The following is a 17,772-nucleotide window of genomic DNA, read 5'->3' on the forward strand; positions in this document are numbered from 1 at the left end:
ATGAATTAAAACCAGAAAAGTGAATAAACAGTCTTGCCTAAACCCAGATCCCCTATAATACTTCAAAATAGCAAGAAGTGAATGTGCCTAATTTATAAACTATCAACAAAAATGGGGAAGGGAGAAGGAAAGAAATCCTTACAAAGAAGACCTTGTGGGGAAAAAAAAAACAGCAAAGAGACTAAAGAAATGTGTAAGCCAAAAAAGACTTCCGTTTGGAACAAAGAATAAATACCATGGGGTCAAAGTAAATGTGGACTTGAACAGAATAAACAAGACCTAGGAACAAATTAACACAAGAATTCAATACACCAAGAACAAAAACAAGCAGGGGAAGAGCTCTATATTTGACAAGGACTGCCAAGAAAATTAGAAAGCAGCTTTGCAGAAAACAGGTTTAAAGCAGCATTTCTACCCCCAAAGTCCCAAAGCCTAAATGTGAAAGGTGATAGTATAAAGAAAAAATCAGAGGAATGAAGAAAGCATCTTTCACAAATATGTCTAAGAGAATAATTCACAACAAAACAAGGAACAGGGAGATCTCACACACAAAGAAATAACTTCATTTACATCCATTTAAAAAATGGGGAAACAATCAATGTAGTTAGAATAAGAAAAATCAGTCAAATGGGGAAAGAAAGTCCCTGGATCAAACATTTCTGAAACACATTTGATATTCAAGATATATAGGGAATTGCTGAAAATATGCAAAGTTAAGAGCCATTCCTCAGTAATAATGGCCAAAGAACATAAGCAATTTTCAAAATAAGCTGTGCAGACTATGTACAACCCTATTAAAATCAAATCCTCCAAACTGATAAAATAAAAAGAAACACAAATTAAAACCATTTTAAGGGGACAGCTAGGTGGTGCAGTGGATAGAACACTGGCCCTGGATTCAGAAGGACCCAAGTTCAAATTCGACCTCAGACACTTAACGCTAGCTGTGCGACCCTGGGCAAGTCACTTAACCCCAATTGCCTCAAAAAAAAAATCCAAACCCATTTTAAGGTCTCACTTCACACTCATCAAATTGGAGGGTCTATAAAGAATACTGGGAAACCAATACAGTATTGACAGAGCTGTGGATCTGGTCCAACCAATCTGGAAAATGATTTGGAATTATGTGAGAAAAATTAGTAATCTTTTCATACCCTTTGACCTAACAACATCACTCACAGGCATATATTCCAAGGAGGTTTCAAGACCAAAAGGGCCCATATATAACACAATATTCATTATATCATTTCTTGTGGTAGCAAAAAACAAAAACAAAAACAAAAATCCTGAAAACAAATCAGGTGTCTATAATTTGGGAAATAGTTGAATTATGGGATGGAATATAACATTATTATGCTATAAGAATTCAGAGGAACTTGGGGAGATTCATATGAAGAAAAGAAGGCAAAACCAATATACATGACCCACAGCAACATACATGAAAACATTAAGAAATATCTGAATTTGGATTAAATACAATGACCAATATTAGTTTCAGAGGACTAATGATGAATCACATATCTCCTCTCCTGAGAGAGGTTGTAAACTACACGTATGAAATGTTACCTAGCTGTCAGACATGGCTGCTGTGACAGCTTATTATTTAGCTAACTTTTTTTTCCACAAGAGAAGGTTCCATTGGAGTTAATGGGGAAATGACAGTGTTTAGAACACAAGGCAAAGGGGGTAGCTAGGTGGTGCAGTGGATAAAGCACCAGCCCTGAATTCAGGAGGACCTGAGTTCAAATGTGGCCTCAGATACTTGACACTTAACTAGCTGTGTGACTCTGGCCAAGTCACTTAACCCTCATTGCCTCACAAGAAAAAAAATACAAGGCATGACTATAATATTATATAGAGTAGAATTCTTAGTAAGTAAAAAAGGAGAAATTTCTAGAAGAAAGGAATAATACTGAAATAATAATATTGGGAATTGAGAAGGGAATAACCCACCAGAGCAATTTAGATACTTAATAAAATAACTAGAGGAAACTCTAAGGAGAAATACTTGAGTTGTTGAAGAAGAATTTGAAAGGACAGGAAAGTCGACAATTTGGAGCATAGAGTGGAAAAACTTAATAAATCGGTAATACTCAGAAAAAAAGAAAGAAATTGGCCAACAGAATCCTAAAATGCTAAAATGCAGAAATGAAATAACAAAATTAAAAACAAAACTGGGGGAGGGGGGGTAGCTAGGTGGTGCAGTGGATAAAACACCAGACCTGAATTCAGGAGGACCTGAGTTCAAATGTGGCCTCAGACACTTGACACTTACTAGCTGTGTGACCTTGGACAAGTCACTTAACCCTCATTACCTTACAACAACAACAACAAAAACAAAACAAAACTGGAAGAACATAAGTTATCTACAAACCAAAACAACTGACCAAAATGCAATGAAACAAATAACAATTTTTGACCACCCAGAAACATGATAAAACAAAAAGCCTAACTACCATATTTTAGAAAATTGCCAAGAAGTACTGGAAATAGAAGAGAAAATCTGGATTAAATAGAATTCACATGACACTGTTAGAAAGGATCCCCAATTTTAGCTTACTGAGAAACTCAGTCTCCAAGTTCTAGTTTCAGTATCAAAGAAATCATCTTGAATGCAGCCTAGAGTAGTGTTATGGGCCCAGAGCACCCCAGAAGTTCTCTGGGGCACATCAAAGAACCTTCTCCTTGAGAGACTAATCCAAAGGACAAATACACCTAAAGAGATAAGTGGAACCAGATCTAGAGCTAGCTCTGGGACCCCCACCTTTCATTCAAGTCTCCTCCACCCCAGGGGAGATAAGTTTGGGTGTGGCTGCTGCCTTTGTGTCCTGAGGAGAGATGGGTTGAGAGATCTGCAGCCACCCCTCAACCAACTCCTCCAGCCACCACCAGTGGGGGATAGTCCTCCCTCACTAAGGGAACTTTCCACAGTCAGATGGTCACCTCCATCAGTCCTCTATAAAAGTACCTGCCAGTCTCCTGCTCTGAGATTGGTATCTCAGAGCCATGCTCTGTGCCATGCCTTTCTCCCCATGAGAAGTCCAAGGACTTCTTTGATGGTTTCCCTTCCCTTCCCTTCCCTTCCCTGTCCCCTAAATAAATGACTATCTTATTCTAATTGCTTTTGTGTACAAGAGGGTGTAATTCTTTAAAGAGGAATTCCTAAGGAACCCAAACCCCTAATCCCTTTCCCAAACCCCTAACCCCTACCCCTACCCAAACTCCCTACCCTATTTTCCCCACCACAGTAGGCAATTCATATATCAAAGAACACCAGGGCAAACCATACAGTACAATTATAAATGAGAGGAACTGCCAGATGCCAGCACAAACTGACATAAACTGAAAAGAAAACCAGTTTGCACTCTCAAAATAACATATCTTGCAAAAAGTGAACATAGTCCTTCATAATGTTATGGGTCTAGGGGCAGCTAGGTGGCACAGTGGATAGAGCACCAGCCCTGGATTCAGGAGGACCTAAGTTCAAATCCAGCCTCAGACACTTTACACTTACTAGCTGTGTGACCCTGGGCAAGGCACTAAACCCCAATTGCCTCATCAAAAAAAAATAATGTTATGGGGTCTAGGTATCTCATTTGGAATAGGCTGGGCTATGTCAAAAGTTTTCTGGGGTAAGTCAAAGAACCTTCTTCTTGTTTTGTTTTTGTTTTTTTGCGGGGCAATGGGGGTTAAGTGACTTGCCCAGGGTCACACAGCTGGTAAGTGTCAAGTGTCTGAGGCCGGATTTGAACTCAGGTACTCCTGAATCCAGGGCCGGTGCTTTATCCACTGCGCCACCTAGCCGCCCCCAAAGAACCTTTTTCTTAAGAAACTAAACCAAAGGACAGACACCCATAAAGAGATAAGTGGCACCGGATGGGGACTGAGTTAGCTCCAGGACCACCATCCTTTATTCCAGTCTCCCACATCCCTCAGGGAGATAAGATTAGGTGTGGCTGCTGCCTTTGTGGCATGAGGGGATGGTCCTCCCCCAATAAGGGAACTTTGCACAGTCAGATGATCACCCCATCTGACCACCACCATCAGTCCTCTATAAAAGTATCTGCCTGTCTCCTGCTCAGGGAGATAGGCATCTCAGAGAGCCATGCCTCTGTGCCATACCTTCTCCCCATGAGAAGTCCAAGGACTTCTCTCTTGGTTTCCTTTCCCTAACACCTAAATAAACTATTATTTTACACTTATTTGTGTGCAAGAGGATGTAATTCTTTAAAGAAGAATTCCTAAGAACCCCTACCCCAAACCTCCTTCCTTTCCCCATAACAATAAGAAAATATGGATCGTCAACAAGGTCACTTACTCTCTTTTAAAAAAGAAAATTTTCTTGATGCCTGTTGTTTTTATAGCACAGAATGTAACAAATAATTAATCCCTGTGCTACAGAAACAATTCCAAAAATTGCGAGTCACTCTTACTAAACTCTAGCTATAAAGTGTATTTAAACACTGTTTTGCCCTCCTCCCTAAAGTACTGTATCTTTCCTTGTAACATAGGAAAACAGTTCAGCAAGACAACTGACTAGGTAACCACATTTGAGAGTGTGCCCGCACTCTACTCTTTTGGTTCCCCACTTCCTTGCCAAGAGAAAGGAGGTATGTTTCATTTGTTCTCTGGGAACAGGATTGATCGGTCATTATAATTACTGAGAACTCAGCTTCCTTTTTAAGGTTCTTTTCATTGACATGATTGTGATCATGTTCTTTTCATCATGGCTCCTAAGAAAACCAAAGATGAAAAGGGTCTTTCACATTCAAATTCAGTAAGCAAAGTAACAAAATAATGCTAATGATGAGGACAGACAGAAGGTGTTTGAAGAGAGCAATATGGATGCGCAGATAGAAACCAACTTGGATTTTTTTCAAAGATTTGAACAGGAAATGGAAAGAAGGGTAAGTAACAGAGGTTGAACATAAAAGCATTGCATAAGAATAGTGTCTGGATTGGTAATAAACAAGGACAACAAAAAGGGATGCGTTTGGGTTTTTAACTATATTGGGGGAAAGGAGAAATAGGACTATGGCTCAAGGTAGATAGGACAATAATATCTGACAAGAAAGAGGGCAGAATTACTCAGTTCTTATTTTGCTTTTGGTTTCTCTACCGAGGAGAACAACATTTTCATGAAAGGGTCATGAAAAAATGACTACCCAATAAAAAGGAGAAGGGAAGTGAGCACTCTGATGCCTTTGATGAGTTCTAGTCCAGATGAACTACTTTCTTAGATTACGAAAGAAGTTGTGGATGGGATTGCTGAAACACTGTTGGTTATATCTGAAATGTTATGGGGTTGAGACATAAACTGGACAGCTAAACTAAAAGACAGACATACCTTGAGAAGTAAGGGAGATAAGGGCATTAGGAAGTAAAGTAAAAGATACAAAATACATCTGCAAAAATAATGAACAATTCTGTTTTCCTAAGAAAAAGTCAGAAGGAAAAGGAATTCTATTTAAAATAATAAAACACAGGGGGGCAGCTAGGTGGTGCAGTGGATAAAGCACCAGACCTGGATTCAGGAGGACCTGAGTTCAAATCCGGTCTCAGACACTTGACACTTACTAGCTTTGTGACCATGGGCAAGTCACTTAACCCTCATTGCCCTGCCAAAAAAAGAAAAGAAAAGAAATACATACTTTCAACAACCAATTTAAAAAGTATTCACAATCACTAATAAGCAGAGAAATGCAAATTAAAAACAACTCTGAGGAATTGTCTCACAACCAAAATATTAGCAAAGATGAGAAAATTAGAAAAATATGCAATTAAAGTGGCTATGGCCTTCCCTCAGGAAAATAAGTATACTAATTTGCTGCTGATGAAACTGAATTGGGCTAACCCTTCTGGAAGACAATTTGGAATTATACAAAAAAACCAAACAAACCCCAAATCCTAAAATATTCATACCCTTTGACTCAGAGATTCTATTATTGGGTTTACGTTTTCAAAGACACTAATGACAATAATGTCTTTATATCACATATGAAAAAGTGATTATAACAGCATGTGTATAAACAAAAAGAACAAAATAACTGCCCTATGATTAAAAAAGTCAGATCGGGGCAGCTAGGTGGCACAGTGCATAAAGCACTGGCCCTTGATTCAGGAGGACCTGACTTCAAATCCAGTCTCAGACACTTGACACTTACTAGCTTTGTGATCATAGGCAAGTCACTTAACCTTTATTGCCCTGCAAAGAAAAAAAAAGAAATTAGGTAGAAGATTATTGCTCTACAAGGAGTGATGAATATGAATGCATGGGAAGAATGAATGAAGCTTGACAGGCTGGAGTGATATGTAAGTAAGGAGATGGAATAACAATTTATTATGTGGTCTTGATTCAACAGTGGGGTACAATCGAAAGAAAGCTAGATTTGAAGTCGCCTGGGTTTAAATCTCAATTTGGCCAGCACTGTACCTTGGACAAGTCATTTCACCTCCATGGGCCCCTTTCCTTACATCATTTCACTCCTACAGCATACCCCTCTAAAATGTGACCCACACCCAGATAGCAACAACCCTAGACTCAAGGCACCCTATGGGTGAAACTCATATACCCGCCAATGTGTTTATTTTTCTCTAGTCAGTCAAAAGATATGTTTAGTTCACAATTATATTGCTTAGTTATCAAATTTGCAATTGAACTCTTACCTGGCACACTTCCCTCTGTGTATTCCACTGGATTTCAAAGGTCTCAGTTTGGTGCCATAGTATCCTGGTTGCCATATATTGCTCTGCTTGTCTTGGGTTTTCATGGTCTCTGCTGGTTCTATGTAGTCCCTGGTGGTCCTTTTGCTCTGCTGGTCCATTGAGCTTTCCTTCCTGCCACTATTTTCTGTGCTTATTTCTTTAGTACCATTTTAGCCATTTCATCTTCAGTCAGTTAGGGTATAGTGGCTAATAGCTCTCCCTGATGGAGTCAGGCTGGCAGATCTTTAATCATGGCCACTAGCAAAAATCATAGCTAACAAAAGCTGACTAGAATGTCCTCGAACTAGGATTTGTTGTTGTTCACTTGTGTCTGACTTTACGTGAACCCCTGGACTTTTACTCATAGGGTTTTCTTGGCAAAGATACTAGAGTAGTTTACCATTTCCTTTTCCAGTGTCACCATTTTACAGATGAGGAACTGAGGCAAATAGGGATTAAGTGACTTGCCCAGGTCACACAGTTTGTAAGTATCTGAATCAGATTTGAATTCACATTTTCCTGACTCAAGTTCCAGTGCTCCACCTCACTGCCCAGGCTAAGATTAGATCTTCCTCTTTTTTTTTTTTAATTCCAAGACTGTGAGGAGACTAAAGTCTCTTGTTATAAATTACCATCTACTTTTAAGATAGATGTCTACCTTGGGCTAGATGGCTATTTTAGACAATCCCCAGCTCTTTTCTGGATTATAATGCTAATGTATTTGAGCCAAAACAAGACATAAGCTAGAGAAACAAGGTCAGCTCTCCAAACCTGCCTAGCCCACACTCCTATCTTTCTTGGGCATATCTGTCATCAACAAAGCCTGATTGCTTAGCCTGTTTTGGCCAGCAGAAAAATCTCAGTTGATCAAGATTCACATCAAATGAGGAAGTTAAATTAGATGACTTCTGAATTCCTTTCCAGCTCTAAACTTAGAATCTTAAATGATGCAGAGTGAAGGAGCCAAAAGAACAACATGTACAATGTGTATACACATACAATATAATATATATACATATATATACACAATATACAACATATACAATGTGTATACACACACACACACACAATATACCACAAAGACAACACTAAAAGGCAGCAAAATTCAGGTCAATTAAACAGAGAATGTTGGTAACAAAGTATTTAAGTGAAAGCATACATTCTTTTTGCTTTTTGCAATAACAAGTTATTTTATTTAAAGCACACAACCCCCCCCCCTTATGCACGTGCAGGCGCGCACGCGCACACACACACACATCAAAAGTGGAAAAGTGCCATGTATCATCAGTTGCAACGACTACATTAGCCAGTTTTGCTTAACTGTTATCATAGAAATACACTTTGGTAGTAGTAAGGATAGAGTTCTCTGGGTATTTGTTGGGAACTGTCTGCTGTATTAAAACAAAATGTTTTGTTGGTGGTTTTTGTTTGTTTGTTTTGTGGGGCAATGAGGGTTAAGTGACTTGCCCAGGGTCACACAGCTAGTAAGTATCAAGTGTCTGATGCTGGATTTGAACGCAGGTTCTCCTGAATCCAGGGCCAGTGCTTTATCCACTGTGTCACCTAGCTACCCCCACAAAAATGTATTTTTTAAATGAATAAATGATAGAAAGGATTTTTTATGTCAGAAAGGCTTTCAGCTTTTCTGAAATACAATTTTCTTATCTATAAAATGGTGATAATAATACCTGTCCTCTCTCCCTAATAGGTTAATCATGAAGTAAGTGCTTTGTAAATTTTCAAGTGCTATATAAATGTGATATATTATTAAAGGAAGGAAGGTTTGGGCTAGATGGGCACTCATCTTCCTTCTCTTCTTTACCTTCCCTCTTCAAAGTTTATTCTTAAGAAAACCTCTTAGAAATTTCATTTACGCTATAGTAACTCACTGGCAGGACCAAATGATACCTTTTTATTCTTTGGGCTTAAAGTTTTAATTTCTATTAATGTGCAAAGCTCTAATGGGGGCATTTCTAGTGTCAGTGAATAGGTAGCTAATATATTGGAGCCTTCCTGGTGGCCCTGAAATAACATCATCTGGGTTGCCATCTACTTTGCCTAAGTGTAAGGTTGGCCCAAACAGAGGATGTGTAGAGACAAGCGAGATATATAGATATAGATAAAACTTTATTTATATGAAATTTTATGGGATTTTATATATTATATAGATTTTGTTTATATAATAGATAAATAAAATTAATATGTAATAGCATAAAATATAATAAAAATAAATATTTTTGTTTATATAAAATTATGTATATGCATGTGTATGTGTATGTATGTATCTATGTGTGTGTGTGTGTGTGTGTGTGTGTGTGTGGTGTGCATCAACACAAAGGGAGGCACACTGATCCTGGCACAGTAATGTACCCTCTGGCACAGATAGATAGATTGACATACATGGGCGAGTAGATACCAGAGGATGGGAAATTGTCTAATCCAACTCTCTCATACAGATGCAGAAACATGTGTGTGTATATAATCTCAGTGTGTGTGTGTATAGATATGCATATGTGTATATGTATACTAAATATGTATATCTATGCCTATATATGTATATGTATACCTGCGTATAAGTATATTTGTGTGTATGTGTGTATATTATATTTATATGCAATACATAAAATAGATAATTACATTAAGTGCCATATAATATTAACATAATATATTTATATTTTAAATGTTTGTATTTATATGTATATGTGTATGTGTCTAAATTTATATATAGATATAGATACAGACACTAATATACACAGTAGACATCTTTTCTCTAAGGCTGAACAAAGCTGTCCTTCAAAGTCTGGGGTAATGGGTGGGGGCAGCTTTCCTGGGCTTTGAAGTTCGACTGGTGTTTGGGTTAGGCTGTCTTGTTGAGGAGGGCAGGGAATAGGACTCTCTTCTTTTAACCCTTTCATCGATGCTGAATGTGGCTGGTAGAAATACTCTGAGGACTACACTTCGTGATCCATCAGCTTTCCTGAAAATAACCTCTCTAGTGGGTCAAGGGGCCAAGTTAAGTATCAGAGGGGGAAAAAAAGAAAGAAAATGAAAACAAAACAAAACAAAAAGAAAGAAAGAAAAAGAAGAGTCAGAGGGGACATTAGGAATCAGTGAGTATTTTCTAGGACAAATTTTTTACTCTCCACATGAAAAAAGTGAATCCCAGAGAAGGGAAGTAACTTAGAATTTAGTTCTCCTGACTCCCAACTAGTTGTGTTCTTTCTGTTAGACAGTCACTTCTCCTTGAACTCCCTTTAGCTCTGTTCTGTACCTTTTCCCTCCCATGGGATGAAACATGCATTTATCTTTATCTTATGCCTCTGCCTTCTCCCAGTTATCCCTCTCCTCTTCAGCTGATATAACAGGAGTTGGGGGCCTTATGCCTAGTATGTCTTCCCATTCATGAATCACCTCACACTTTGGGGATCTGGACTTCTGGGCTTCAGGGGAGGAAACTGAGCACCTCATAGTCTAGTCACAGAGATAAGGCACACATATGAAACTGAAAAGAACACAGGACAACCTGTGATCAAAGGAGATAGTTTCTCAGAATTTTTTTCAGACCAGAGTTCAGAGATGGGAAAGAACAGTGTGGGCTAAAAGTGGTACAGATAGGTTTCATAGAGGAGATGGGAGTTGACCTTGTCCTTGAAGGATGAGCAGAACTTGGATAGTCCAGGGAGGATGCAGAAGTTCTCTGCTCAGAATAGCCAGGTATAACTTGGGTTTTCACGATGATCAAAACAGTAACAGTTTGTCATTCACAATAGGGGGCCCATGTTCACAGAACCAAGTTAAGGGTGCATGTGGTACAACCTTAGTACACTGATAAGCTATACCAAGGTCTGCATGGTGATATGCAGGATATGCATGGATGCTGCATTTCTTACTGATGCCCCATTCTTCCAAAATCCCCTCCTTGTCGTTTGTATTTCCCTTCAAGTGCTTTGTAAAGCCCTTTCCTCCCCTTGTTTGGTAAAGATACAAAAGACCAGGTCTTCTCTTACTCCAGTGGGACAGTCACCATGGTGATCTGTACCCTCTCTCCTGACAAATCTCTTTTTATTTAAAAAAAAAGAATGCATGTGGTAAAGCAAATTTACAACATGCTTTTTTTTTGCCCCTAGTGAGAACTTAGCATTATGATTTTGATATGCAATTAAGCTACAATTATATCTACTATTGTGGATAACAACCACTGGTTACCATAAAGACATTAGAGTTAATTTTTTTAAATGCAGAGCTAAATTGAAGCAATGTCCATCAATTAGGGAATGGATGAACACGTTGTGGTAAATGCTTGTGATTGAATATCATTCTGCTTTAAGAAATGACAAGCAGGATGATTTCAGAAAAAACCTGGAAAGACATACATGAACTGATACAGAGTGAAGTGAGCAGAACTATTGTACATAGTAACAACAATATTGTATAAAAAAGAATTGGGGGGCAGCTAGATGGCACAGTGGATAGAGCACTGGCCCTGGAGTCAGGAGTACCTGAGTTCAAATCTGGCCTCAGACACTTAACACTTACTAGCTGTGTGACCCTAGGCAAGTCACTTAACCCCAATTGCCTCATTAAAATAAACAATAACAAAAAACAAAAACAAAAAGAATTGGGAATGGTTTGGCTCTTCTCAACAATATAATGATCCAAGATAATCCCAAAGGATTCATGATAAAAAGTATTATTCACCTCCAGAGAAAGAACTGATGTTGTCTCAATACAGACTGAAGCATATTATTTTTGTCTTTCTTTCTTTGTTTCTTTGTTCTTTCTTTGTTTCCTTTTGAGTCTTCTTGCACAAAATGACATATATGGAAATGTTATACATGACTGCACATGTATAACCCATATCAGATTGCTTACTTTCTTGGGGGGGGGGGAGAAAGCGAAAGAATTTGGAACTCAAAAAAATTTTTTAATGAATGCTAAAAATTATTTTTACATGTAATTGATTGGGGAAAGTGCGGTGCTAAATGAAGGAAGACAGATTGTTGTTTGTCCTTTGTTCTCAAAGAGGATCAATGACATCAGGAAGGTGATGTCTTAACTTGCAAGTGAATTGGATTTAAGTAAGACAGGACTGTGCAAAGTGACCAGCCTCCCTCTCTCTTTCGGAGCCATCTGGCTCCAGTGGCAAGATATAGATCGAGATGACTGGAGATGGCCCCAGATGCAGTGGGAAACCTTGGCCTTTTTAAGCTAAGGTCTTTCCCAGGTCTCAGTTTGTCTGTCAGGTTTGACAACACCTATTCAGTGATTAAGGCTAGGTAAGAAATGAAATGAAAAATAGCCTCAGAGGGAACAAAGATTAGAGGTCAGAATGTCCATATGAATTTGAAAGGTGGGACCAAATGAACCCAACTTGGCCTAGAGAGGAAGGTGAGTTATGAAAGAGGATGAAGAAACAACATCTCATTCCCCTTCTACCCCATCTCCTCTCAAATCCAGAGCCTGAGACAGCCCTTGAGGATATGATCTTCTTCCTAATTCCATATAGAACTGCCCACCCAAAGTGGGCCCAATAACACCAATTTGCCATGGTGTCACTTTGCATAAACAGTGCACTCATTCCTTTATACAGTCATTGATTTGGGAGACATATTGGTGTACCGGGAAGGGCACTGGATAGATAGTCAGGAGACTTGGTTCTAGTCATAGTTTTATCAGCTGTGTGACCTTGGTCATGAGTCTCTCCAGGGAGAGTTGGACAAGATGACTCTAAGATCCCTCCAAGTTCCAATATTCTGAGATTCTTACTATGCACAGAGCTCCATGCAGGACACAAAGATGAAGGCAGTATAATCCCTGCCTTCCCAGAGCTAAAGTCTAGAATGGAGCAAGTCCTGGGAATGGTATATACCAAGCATTCAGTTTTAAGTGACCAGAAGACCTTATCTCTAATAGCAATGATAATTATTAATCTCTGCTCTTTGTATCCAGCAGTTATGTAGGGCAAGGGGCATATTCCAATTTATGGATAAGAAAGGTGAGACGAAGAGAGTTTAAGTGACTTGCCCAAAGTCACACAGTAAGAGGCAGTGAGGAAAGTGCTAGATCTGAAATCAGAGGACCTGGGTTTGATTTGTAGGTCTGATACTTACTACCGGTGTGACTTCCTAGCCACTATCCCTCTGTGCCTCAGTTATATAATCTGTAAAATGATGAGACTGAACTAAATTATCTCTAATGTTCCTTCTAGCTCTAATTCTATGATCCTAGACAAATAACAGAACTGTGATGAAAATCCAATCCTTTCTACTTTATGGCTTAAACATTTTATGAAAAAATTGTGTGTTTGTGTGTGGGGGGGGGCGGAGAGTAAACTGAGAAACTGATTTTGTAAAACAATCAATCCCTTGATTTATCTTTGGTAAATCTAGAGAGCATGTGGTATAGGCAGTGAGTACAAAGAATACAAATTGGATTCTTAAAGGGGTTAAAAGTCAGAAACCCTGGGTTCAAATCCCACTTCTACTTTTTATCTATATGACCTTAGTTAGGCAAGTCACTCAATCTCTCTGAGCTTCCATTCTTTAATTTGTAAAATTAAGAGACTTCTAGCTATGATTTTCCAATTGATTTGCTTATAATTGAACGAACAGAAACATCCTGGCAACAAACCACCAGGTGGTGCTAGAAAGACATAACATCAATATCCCAAATCTTGGAGCCACCAGTATATACCTTAATCATCGACAAATATTCCTGATGAACTACTGAGGGGAGAACCCTGGGCTAGACATTACGAAGGGAGGCTATGGGGCACAAGAGCCTGTCTTGTAGAATTTAAGATGTTTGGAAGAATTATCTACATAGACAAGAGCCTTGGCCTAGGAGTATACAGCACATTTTATTCGTTCATTCATTCACACATTCATTCTTTGTTTATTTATTTATTTGTTCATGCATCAAACCATTCATTCATACATATATATATATATATATATTCAAAAAACATTCTAAAGTGCATGTCTTCTGCCACTATTTCTTCCATCACCCCTGTCTCACATGAAGATGTATCCTTTCTCCCTCCCAAAGCAAATCCTTCTACATATACAAATGATCCCATTCTATTCCATCTTCTCCAGCAGATTTCCCCCTCTATAATCCATAACTGTCTCACTAAAATTCAATCGCTCCCTGTCTACTGGCTGCTTCTCCATTGACTACTAAGATGCCCTGGTTTCTCTCATCCTCAAAAAACCCTCACTTGCTGCATCCATCCCTACTAGCTATCACTTCCTATCTCTTTTCCCTATTTTTAGCTAAACTTCTCCAGAAATCCATCTACAATAAGTGCCTCCACTTCCTTTCCTCTCACTTTCTTCTTAACTCTCTACATTCTGGCTTCCAACCTTGTCACTCAACGGAAACTTCTCTTTCCAAAGTTACCACAGATCTTTTAACTGCATGATCAAGTGGCCTTTTTTTCATTCCTCATCCTTCTATGCCTCTTTAGAGCCTCTTTGATACTTTCCATGACTCTCTTCTCTTAATAACCTCTTTTCTTTGGATTTCCATGACACCACCCGATCCTGGCACTTCTTCTACTTATCTGACTGCTCCTTCTCAAGTTTCCTTTGCTGGATCTTAATCCATTCACTCATACCTGCTGACCATGGGTGTCCCACAGGACTCTGTCCTGGGCCACCTTCTTCTCTCTATATATATACTATTTCACTTGGTGGTCTCATCAACCCCTTGGATTTATTAATCATCTCTTTGATGATTCTTAGATCTACTTATGCAGTCCTAACCTCTCTCCTAACCTCCAGACTTACATCTCTGACTACGTATTAAACATCTCAACTCCATGTCTAGTAGACCTCTTAAACCCAGTATGTCCCAAACTGAACCCATTATCCTTTCCACAAAATTCTCTCCCCTTCCAAACTTCTCCTTCTCCTCCTCCTCCTTCTTCTTCTCCTCCTTCAGCAGGCCAATGAGGGTTAAATGACTTGCCCAGGGTCACATAGCTAGTGAGTGTCAAATGTCTGAGGCTGGATTTGAACTCAGGTCCTCCTGACTCCAGGAATGGTGCTCTATCTACTGCAGTACCTAGCTGCCTCTAGCCTATCTTTTCCTGTGATCCAGTGACAGTGGCCTCCTGGCTGCTCCTTGCACAAGATTCTCCATATCCTCTGCATTTTCCCTCATGGTCCCATATGTCTGGACTGCTCTCCCTCCTCATGTCAGCCTCTTGGCTTCCCAGGCTCCCTCTGAGTCCCAGATAAAATCCTACCTTCCGTAAGAAGCCTTTCCCAATGCCCCTTCCCTTTGTTGATTATCTACAATTTCTCCTGTCTATGGCTTGCTCACACATAGTTGTTTGCTTTCTGTCTCCCCCGTTAGACTATGAGCTCCTTGGGAGTGGGGACTGGTTTTTTTGTTTGCTTGTTTGGTTTTTTTTTGCCTTTCTTTGTATCTGGAACTTAGCCCAGTGGTTGGCACACAGTAGGAGCTCAATAAATGCTTACCGACTAACAGACTGAAATAAATCATCATTCCTTACCTCATGGAGCTTCTAGTCTAGTAATAACAATCACATTTCTACAGCTCTTTAAAATTTATGAGGCTAGGGGGCAGCTGGGTGGTGCAGTGGATAAAACACTGGCCCTGGATTCAGGAGGACCTGAGTTCAAATCTGGCCTCAGATACTTGACACTTACTAGCTGTGTGATGCTGGGCAAGTCACTTAACCCCCATTGCCCCCACACACACACACACAAAAAATTATGAGGCTATTTCCTCCCAACCCCCAATGAGGTAAGTAGTTATTATCACTTCCATTTTATAAATTAGGAAATGGAAAGTCAGAGAGTTGAAGTGATTTCCCCAAAGTCACACAGTTAATAAATAACAGTCAGGTTTCAACTCCAGGCCCTTTGAGTCCTGGACTCATGGAAGGACCTTAGAGACCATCTATTCCAATCCCTACCTGCAACATGAATCCTTCTAATCCAATCCAATAATCCCAGTAAACACTTATGAAGCACCTACTATGAAGCACTGGGGATACAATTAATATAGTCCCTGACCCCAAGGAGCTCACAATCTAAGGTGGGAAGATAACACAAAAGGAGACAGGAAGAGGGGCAAGAGGAGAGAAACAGGATGGGAGGGAAGACCAGGGATACTTGGCATGGGATACCCCTTGTTTTTTGGAGCAGATGCAGAGTAAACCTGAAGTCCAGATTTCTGCCCTCCATAAAGGAAGGCATTGGGAGGAGTTCAGTTCTCCACCCTCCAGTCCTCCAATCAGAACGGAGAGGCTCTGAGGGAGGTGGTGTCACTCAAGGCTTTGGTTAGCAGCTTGATGGTTAGATTACAGGTGATGAGCTTAACCTCGATGATGGGGCAGCATCTTGTTCAGTGTAGTTGAAACCAAGCAGAGCAAGAGATGTAGAGTGGACGTCCTTCTCCTAAGAGCCTTTGGCCATCCAGACAAGTGGGTGATCCAGTTTTCACTGGAAGGCCTCCAATTCATTGAACTCACTTCCTTCCCATCCCTGCATGGGGCTCATTCTATTGTTGAACAGTTCTAAATGCCTAGTAGTTTTTCCTTGTGTTGAGCTGAAATCTGCTTCCTTGTAACTTTTTCCCCCCACAGGATTATAGCTCTAGAGAGGGAAGGGACCCCGGAAGCTATCTAGCCCAAACTCTCACATTTTACAGATGAGAAAACTGAGGCCCAGAAGCATTCATTGATTTGTACAAGATCACAAAGGTCCCACAGTGCCAGAGGCAGGATTTGAACCCAGATTCTTTCACTCCAGGGGCAGTGCTCTTCCCAATATATTACACTGCCTCCTTTCTACCCATTATTTCTAGTTCTGTAGTATTACTACTATATAATGATGCTTCTTAACTTCACTGGGCCTTGGTTTCCCAATCTGTGAAATATTGAGTATAAACTTTCCTACCCCAACCTTCCCCAGCTCTGGAAGTGCAAGGGAATTTGGGAAGAGAGAGAGAAAGATCCAAACAGTGGCCCAAGGAATAGGGATGATAAAAGCAAGTCTTAGAGGCATTGAGGGTGAGCAGAGTAACTAGAGGAAGAGAAAGGCAGAGATAAGGCTGTCTCCAGTCCCAGAGACAAGGAGCTGCCACCTATTGCAGTCTGGTGTTGGCTGGTCATGCCCCTTCCTAAGCCTCAGTTTTCTCTGCATTTTTTTCCTTTTTCATGGGGCAATGAGGGTTAAGTGACTTGCCCAGGGTCACATTCTCATCATTCTAATAGGACATTAGATGAAGGAGGGGAAGCATATGTGCTAATGACAGGAGCATAATAATAATAATAATAATGACAGGAGTACATTTGAAACATCTCAAATAAAATCATTAATAAGTTAAGTGATGGGGCAGCTAGGTGGAGCAGTGGATAGAGCACCAGCCCTGGAGTCAGGAGGACCTGAGTTCAAATCCAGCCTCAGACACTTGACACTTATTGTGTGACCCTGGGCAAGTCACTTAAGCCCAATTGCCTCACAAAAAAAAAAAAGTTAAGTGATAGAGTAGCTAGGTGGTGCAATAGATAGAGTACTGGCTCTGGAGTCAGAAGGACCTGAGTTCAAATCCAGCCTCAGACACTTGACACTAGCTGTGTAACCATGGGCAAGTCACTTAACCCCGATTGCCTCACCCCCAAAAAACAAAACAAACAAAAAAGTTAAGTGATAGAATGATAGAGGGGGAAGCCACAGTTCCTGGACTACCTTTCCTTCATCTTTTCTCCCTTCTTCCTCCTTCCTTCTTCCCCTATCTCTCCTTTTCTTCCTCCACCTCCTTCTCCCCCTCTCCTCTCTATTCTTTTCTGCTTTTCCCTTCCTCTCTTCTTCCTCCTGCCTCCTTCTTTTTTCCTTCCCCTCCCACTTTTTTGTGGGGCAGTGAGGGTTAAGTGACTTTCCCAGGGTCACACAGCTAGTAAGTGTCAAGTGTCTGAGGTAGGATTTGAACTCAGGTCCTCCCGAATCCAGTGCTTTATTCACTGCGCCGTCTCCTTTTTTTATCCCTAATTTTCTTCCTCCACCTTTTCTCCCCTTCTCTCTATCCTTTTCT

This window comes from Dromiciops gliroides, chromosome 1 (genome assembly GCF_019393635.1).
Source record: "Dromiciops gliroides isolate mDroGli1 chromosome 1, mDroGli1.pri, whole genome shotgun sequence".
Classification (NCBI taxonomy): Eukaryota; Metazoa; Chordata; class Mammalia; order Microbiotheria; family Microbiotheriidae; genus Dromiciops; species Dromiciops gliroides.